Source organism: Homarus americanus, unplaced genomic scaffold (genome assembly GCF_018991925.1).
Source record: "Homarus americanus isolate GMGI-L3 unplaced genomic scaffold, GMGI_Hamer_2.0 scaffold4842, whole genome shotgun sequence".
Classification (NCBI taxonomy): domain Eukaryota; kingdom Metazoa; phylum Arthropoda; class Malacostraca; order Decapoda; family Nephropidae; genus Homarus; species Homarus americanus.
In genome coordinates this window covers 10,001-18,090 of record NW_024754087.1, presented here as the reverse complement: position 1 = coordinate 18,090, position 8,090 = coordinate 10,001, and the positions used below count along the sequence as shown (strand labels likewise).

The 8,090-nt window shown below is 52.3% G+C and overlaps 2 non-coding genes and 1 pseudogene across 2 annotated transcripts; all 3 read left to right on the top strand.

The window, feature by feature from the left end:
• The first annotated feature begins 4,498 nt into the window (after nucleotides 1-4,498).
• LOC121855690 lies at nucleotides 4,499-6,345 on the top strand. The gene has a single exon (XR_006086833.1). It is a non-coding gene; the product is annotated as a small subunit ribosomal RNA (ribosomal RNA).
• Nucleotides 6,346-6,741: 396 nt separating this feature from the next.
• On the top strand, nucleotides 6,742-6,905 carry LOC121855689. Its single transcript, XR_006086832.1, has one exon. It is a non-coding gene; the product is annotated as a 5.8S ribosomal RNA (ribosomal RNA).
• Nucleotides 6,906-8,007: 1,102 nt separating this feature from the next.
• The window catches only part of LOC121855691, a 4,906-nt pseudogene continuing 4,823 nt past the window's right edge, over nucleotides 8,008-8,090 (top strand).

Genomic DNA, 8,090 nt, shown 5'->3' with positions numbered 1-8,090 from the left:
TCAATCGGGGTTCGATTTAATAGCATACTGCAGAGAACTTACACACCCGAATGGGAGACAGTCAGAGTCAATGGAGGGTCGATTTAATAGCATACTATACAAAATGATCCGAGAATGTGCACACACGGAGTGGGAGACGGTGATGAAAGCGTCCGCCCTTGTACACTGGATGGCACTATTTCACTATAGTAAGGGGTAGGGGCACCTCGGTCATATTATACAACATACCAGAGAAGTTCCACACCCGCATGGGAGACCGTCAAAGTGAATCGGGGGTCGATTTGATAGCATACTACAGAGAACTTGCACACCCGAATGGGAGACCGTCAAAGTCAATCGGGGGTCGATTTGATAGCATACTACAGAGAACTTGCACACCCGAATGGGAGACAGTCAAAGTCAATCGGGGGTCGATTTAATAGCATACTACAGAAACTTGCACACCCGAATGGGAGACCGTCAAAGTCAATCGGGGGTCGATTTGATAGCATACTACAGAAACTTGCACACCCGAATGGGAGACCGTCAAAGTCAATCGGGGGTCGATTTGATAGCATACTACAGAAACTTGCACACCCGAATGGGAGACAGTGAAAGTCAATCGGGGGTCGATTTAATAGCATACTACAGAAACTTGCACACCCGAATGGGAGACAGTGAAAGTCAATCGGGGGTCGATTTAATAGCATACTACAGAAACTTGCACACCCGAATGGGAGACCGTCAAAGTCAATCGGGGGTCGATTTAATAGCATACTACAGAAACTTGCACACCCGAATGGGAGACCGTCAAAGTCAATCGGGGGTCGATTTGATAGCATACTACAGAAACTTGCACACCCGAATGGGAGACAGTCAAAGTCAATCGGGGGTCGATTTAATAGCATACTACAGAAACTTGCACACCCGAATGGGAGACCGTCAAAGTCAATCGGGGGTCGAGCATACTTTACAAAATGATCCGAGAATCTGCACACACACCGAGTGGGAGACGGTGATGAAAACGTCCGCCCTTATATGTTCGATTGCACTATTTCACTATATTAAGGGGAGAGGGTGCCTTCGCACACATATTCGGTGTGAAATATCTTCGCCCCCCAGCGGAGCGCTTCGGCGCCTCTGCGAAGCAAAGCGCGGCATTCAAAAACAACAACCAAAATTGCCGTCGCTTTCCCTTCCCTGCCCTGCAATGGCTGGAGCAGCAGCAGAAGAAGAGAGAGAGAAAATAGTCTCATGGGGTCAGAGGAATGGCAGTGGAGCGCGATCTATGAATTTCACTAGGCAGGTCTGTCTCCCAATTGAACATTATTACTCTCTCGGCGCTGCGTCGCCTGCGGTTTCGCGACAGCAGCAGCATCATGATGTTGCGTCTATTGTAAGTCGGAACCGGGTTATTGAAGCTGTTCGCGAACAGTCGGGTTTTAACCTTGCCTAACAACGATCAAACAACTTCCACTCTCGAGGTGCGGTACGGTGACTGTCCTATCGTCCGCTCTTGTATGCTGGATTGCACTATTTCACTATATTAGAGGGTGCCTTCACACACCTATTGATTGTGGAATATCTTCAGCCCCCAGCGGGCCTTCGCGCCTCTGCGAAGCTCAGCAGCGGCATTCAAAAACAACAACCAAAGTTGCATTAAGCTTTCCCTTCCCTGCCCTGCAATAAGCTGGAGCAGCAGCAGCAGAAGAGAAAAAATAGTCTCATGGGGTCAGAGGAATGGCAGTGGAAGCGCGATCTATAATTTCACTAGCCAGGTCTGTCTCCCAATTGAACATTGGCCCAGTACTCTCTCGGCGCACACGTCGCCACCGGTTTCGCGACGAAGCAGCAGCATCATGATGTTGCGTCTATTGTAAGTCGAGGAACCCGGGTTGTTATTCGTATTGGCGAACAGTCGGGTTTAACTGCTGCCAACAAACGTCAAACAGCTTCCACTCTCGAGTGCGATGCGGTGACGCTGTCCTATCGTCGCTCTTGTATGCTAGTTGCACTATTTCCACTATATTAAGGGGAGAGGGTGCCTTCACACCTATTCGGTGTGGAATATCTCCACGCCCCCAGCCCGGAGCGCCGGCGCCTCTCTTGCGAAGCTCGTAGCTGACATTCAAAACAACAACCAAGTTGCCGTCGCTTTCCCTTCCACTGCCCTGCAATGGCTGGAGCAGCAGCAGCAGCAGAAGAGAGAGAAAATAGTCTCATGGGGTCAGAGGAATGGCAGTGGAGCGCGATCTATGAATTTCACTAGCCAGGTCTGTCTCCCAATTGAACATTATTACTCTCTCGGCGCGCACGTCGCCACCACGGTTTCCGCGACAGCAGCAGCATCATGATGTTGCGTCTATTGTAAGTCCGGAACCGGGTTATTCGGCTGTTCGCGAACAGTCAGGTTTTAACCTTGCCTAACAAACGATCAAACAACTTCCACTCTCGAGGTGCGGTACGGTGACTGTCCTATCGTCCGCTCTTGTATGCTGGATTGCACTATTTCACTATATTAAGGGGAGAGGGTGCCTTCACACACATATTCGATGTGAAATATCTTCCGCCCCCCAGCGGAGCGCTTCGGCGCCTCTGCGAAGCAAAACGCGGCATTCAAAAACAACAACCAAAATTGCCGTCGATTTCCTCTCCATGCCCTGCAATGGCTGGAGCAGAAGGAGAGCGAGAGAGAGAATAGTCTCATTGGGTCAGAGGAATGGCAGTGGAGCGGGCTAATGGCGAGTAGGCTCGCGATCTATCAATTACACTAGCCAGGTCGCTCTCCCTATTGAACATTATTACTCTCTCTCGGCGCACACGTCGCCACTGCGGTTTACGCGACAGCAGCAGCAGCAGCATCATGATGTTGCATCCACCAATTAGTCCGGAACCGGGTTATTCGGCTGTCTGCGAACAGTCCGGTTTTAACCTTACCCAACAAACAACATCCACTCTCGAGATGCGGTACGGTGAATGTCCTATCGTCCGACCTTGTATGCTGGATTGCATTATTTCACTTTATTAAGGGGAGAGGGTGCCTTCACACACATATTCGGTGTGAAATATCTTCCGCCCCCCAGCGGAGCGTTTCGGCGCCTCTGCGAAGAAAAGCGCGGCATTCAAAAACAACAACCAAAGTTGCCGTCGCTTCCCTGCCCTGCAATGGCTGGAGCAGAAGGAGAGAGAATTTAGTCTCATTGGATCAGAGGAATGGCAGTGGAGCGGGCTTATGGCGAGTAGGCTCGCGCTCTATCAATTACACTTGCCAGGTCCATCTTCCGTTTGGACATTATTTACTCCGTCTCTCTCTCGGCGCACACATCGCCACCCTACTAGTTTCCGTCACAGCATATGCTGCGGCCTTTCAGTCGGGAACGGGGCTCCCCTTCGCCTTGCTGTCTGCCCAACTTAGCGGACTTGCGTTGGCTGATCACCCCGTCTTCGCGTCTGTGCCGGCCTTCAATGCAGTGCCCAACCGTCTCTTGACCGAGATTCATTGCACTATTCCACGCGCAAACAGCTACCCTAAATGTGCATAGACAACGCTCATGGTTCAACACGACCAGGGTGCAGTCTGGGAGCCGAGTATACTAAAAAGAGAGTTTAGCAGCCAAAACTCGTCAAAGCACACGTTGGGTTACCCCATCACCTAACAACGATGATGGCGGTTCCCACCCGTGAAATACACAACCTAACCAATATTGGGCGACGATGGCGCTCATGAGCCCACGTCCCCACAAACAGTAAGAGAAAGAGAGAGAGGAGGAGATTGGCCAATGTGCGGTCCCTCGCCCAATGTCTTATGCCTCGCTGGGGCAATGAGAAGAGAAGAGGAGCGGATAAGGGAGGAGATTGGCCAACGTGCGGTCCCTCGCCCAATGTCGGCTGCCTCGCTGGAGCTGGGTAAAGAGGAGAGGAGCGGATAAGGGAGGAGATTGGCACACACGGTGGCGCTGCCGGCGCCGAGGATAGCAAGAGAAGGTGCAGTTTGATCTGATCATCTGGTTTGCTATTTCTCTAAGGCCAACGTGCGGTCCCTCGCCCAATGTCGGCTGCCTCGCTGGGGCAAAGAGAAGAGGAGAGGATAAGGGAGGAGATTGGCACACACGGTGGCGCTGCCGGCGCCGAGGATAGCGAGAGAAGGTGCAGTTTGATCTGATCATCTGGTTTGCTATTTCTCTAAGGCCAACGTGCGGTCCCTCGCCCAATGTCTTCTGCCTCGCTGGGGCAAAGAGAAGAGGAGCGGATAAGGGAGGAGATTCGCCAACGTGCGGTCCCTCGCCCAATGTCGGCTGCCTCGCTGGAGCTGGGGCAAAGAGGAGCGGATAAGGGAGGAGATTGGCACACACGGTGGCGCTGCCGGCGCCGAGGATAGCAAGAGAAGGTGCAGTTAGATCTGATCATCTGGTTTGCTATTTCTCTAAGGCCAACGTGCGGTCCCTCGCCCAATGTCTTCTGCCTCTCTCTCAATCTCACTATTTTGGCCGCCGTGATAGGCGCCGCCAACAGCAGCAGCTACCTGGTTGATCCTGCCAGTAGTCATATGCTTGTCTCAAAGATTAAGCCATGCATGTGTAAGTACAAGCCGATTTAAGGCGAAACCGCGAATGGCTCATTAAATCAGCTATGTTTCATTGGATCTGTAAACCCACTTACTTGGATAACTGTGGCAATTCTAGAGCTAATACATGCAATTGGTCTCTGACCGCAAGGGAAGAGCGCTTTTATTAGTTCAAAACTGGTCGGGCCCCGGTCCGTAACCCACCTGTGGTGAATCTGAATAACTTCGGGCTGAGCGCACGGTCTCCGCACCGGCGCCGCTTCTTTCAAGTGTCTGCCTTATCAGCTTTCGATTGTAGGTTATGCGCCTACAATGGCTATAACGGGTAACGGGGAATCAGGGTTCGATTCCGGAGAGGGAGCCTGAGAAACGGCTACCACATCTAAGGAAGGCAGCAGGCACGCAAATTACCCACTCCCGGCACGGGGAGGTAGTGACGAAAAATAACGATGTGAGTCTCATCCGAGGCCTCGCAATCGGAATGAGTACACTTTAAATCCTTTAACGAGTATCCATTGGAGGGCAAGTCTGGTGCCAGCAGCCGCGGTAATTCCAGCTCCAATAGCGTATATTAAAGTTGTTGCGGTTAAAAAGCTCGTAGTTGGATCTCAGTTCCGGACTGACGGTGCACCGCCCGGTGTTTACTGTCACGCTCCGAACAGCCCGCCGGCTCGCACGGGATGCTCTTTGTCGAGTGTCGAGTGGCGGAGAGTTTACTTTGAAAAAATTAGAGTGCTCAGAGCAGGCTATTTGAATGGCCCGAATGGTGATGCATGGAATAATGGAATAGGACCTCGGTTCTATTTTGTTGGTTTTCGGAACCAGAGGTAATGACTAATCGGAACAGGCGGGGCATTCGTATTGCGACGCTAGAGGTGAAATTCTTGGACCGTCGCAAGACGAACTACTGAAAGCATTTGCCAAGGATGTTTTCATTAATCAAGAACGAAAGTTAGAGGTTCGAAGGCGATCAGATACCGCCTAGTTCTAACCATAAACGATGCCAACTAGCGATCCGCCGGCGTTATTCCCATGACCCGGCGGGCAGCTTCCGAAACCAAAGTCTTTGGGTTCCGGGGAAGTATGGTTGCAAAGCTGAAACTTAAAGGAATTGACGGAAGGGCACCACCAGGAGTGGAGCCTGCGGCTTAATTTGACTCAACACGGGAAACCTCACCAGGCCCAGACACGGAAGGATTGACAGATTGAGAGCTCTTTCTCGATTCGGTGGGTGGTGGTGCATGGCCGTTCTTAGTTGGTGGAGCGATTTGTCTGGTTAATTCCGATAACGAACGAGACTCTGGCCTACTAAGTAGTCGACGGATCTCCAGAAAATGGTGTCCAGTTCGCAACTTCTTCTTAGAGGATAAGCGGCAATTCTAGCCGCACGAGATTGAGCAATAACAGGTCTGTGATGCCCTTAGATGTTCTGGGCGCGCTACACTGAAGGGATCAACGAGTTTTCCCCCTCCGAGAGGAGCGGGTAACCCGTTCAAAGCCTTTCTTGATAGGGATTGGGGCTTGCAATTGTTTCCCATGAACGAGGAATTCCCAGTAAGTGCAAGTCATCAGCTTGCGCTGACTACGTCCCTGCCCTTTGTACACACCGCCCGTCGCTACTACCGATTGAATGATTTAGTGAGGCCTTCGGACTGGCGCTCTTGGATTGTCGGCCCCGTTGCCCGCGAGGGTTTTCTGGGGTCGTCGCCTCGAGCTGACGGAAAGATGTCCAAACTTGATCATTTAGAGGAAGTAAAAGTCGTAACAAGGTTTCCGTAGGTGAACCTGCGGAAGGATCATTAACAGAGAGAAAGAGAACGGGGCGCTCTTAAAACTACTACTACTCTCCTGATTTGGGCGGTCTCGGGCTCTGCTCTGGCAACTCCAGCAGCGAAAGAGGACAATCCCGGCCCCCGCACCAAAAATAGGTACCACCACGCTGTAGGTGGACCACACTCGGGCGAGAGCGCGAAGACCGGAGGAGGAGGACGGACGGGGCTTTGGACGGCTGCCCGTCCGTTCCTTACTACCGGCGAATAAGCCTCTTGACCCAAAAAGAGTGAAATTCAAGTGTCAAAAAACAACAACAAGCCGTCCGGCCAAACCCAAACCACAAACTTGGGCTATGTCTGTCAAACCCTTTCATTGAGACTCGACCTGTGATGGTTAGTCGCAAAAAGACCAAATGGCAAATACACAACTCTTAGCGGGGGATCACTCGGCTCGTGGGTCGATGAAGGCCGCAGCAAACTGCGTGTCGGTATGTGAATCGCAAGAATACCAGATACATCGACAAGTTGAGCGCATATTGCGGCGGCGGCAGCCATATGAGCTTGTCGCCGCCACTCCTCTACGAGGGTCGGAAATATACATCCATCGGTTGCTGCGAGTTCGGTGCCTGCTGACTGTCTCCCCGACACGAGGGTAACCCGAACCGAGCTTCCGCCTTGGGGTTTAATCGCCCGCGCCTTGCGCGAGGCGTGCCCTTAAAAACAAGCAAGCCTATCACTAGCAAGTCCATGGACTTGGCGCACCCACATTCAACCACAACAAAGCGACAGTTGTCGCCCTCGCAAATAACTGGAGGCGGCGCTCTTTTGCCTGCTGTCCACAGAGACACGAATGGCCGTCGGCCGCTCATGGCTGATGCTGCACATGTTCTAAGAGGCACTCCATCCCACGAAGAGGAAACGAAACCGGGTCGGATATCTTTTAAGTAAGCCCCGCCGGAATTTCGTCTATCACCTCGAAAAGAGTGCTTGGCATGCATTGCAGTGGAACCTAAATTGATGAGTGCGCCTGGGCCCGCAGTCTACCATGTAGTGGTGCAGGCAGAGAGATGAGAATGCTTGGGTGACGCCGTGCTCTTCCTCACGCGCTCCTCCACCCTCTCCCACGGTCAGACGCGGTGTGGGCGTTCTCTTTGAGAGTTCGCCACGAGTCCACGTCTATCTCATGACTGGGAGGGAGGCAGGGGGAGTTCTCTCTAAACGCGTTAAAGACGGTGTTGCGCCTCATAACGGCGCTCGCCGGGATAGAGCACTAGTTCTGCAGCCGGAAAGGCCGCTCACGCCAATTAATACTGCGACTCTCGCTCTCTTTCTCCGGATAAACAAGTGCCACTGCTGTGGCATGCGGGAACGGGGAAAGAGGTCAAAGTTTAAGCGGCAAAGGTGCGGCCGAGTAAGGGCGGAACACGAGCGTATATGCATTAAAACTGTGTGTGTATATGACTCTGCGAGAGATGTTCTGCTGGAACACTTTTCCTATTGGCTATTTACCACTCAATGAGAAGGAACGGAGTCAGGGGTGGGAGTGCCGGCGCCATGGCCGCTGGTACCCCCGCGACAAGCCCCTCAAACCTTCCTGCCTGGTAATGTCGGTGGTGAAGAAAGTCGGTGGCAGAGCGTCTTCCGCTTCGTGGTTGGGGAACTTGTTCCCCCTAAGGATGATGAGACCACGATCGACCTCGTAGTAGGAGAGAGCTACCCGCCAAATTTAAACATATTAATAAGCGGAGGAAAAGAAACCAACAGGGATTCCCTTA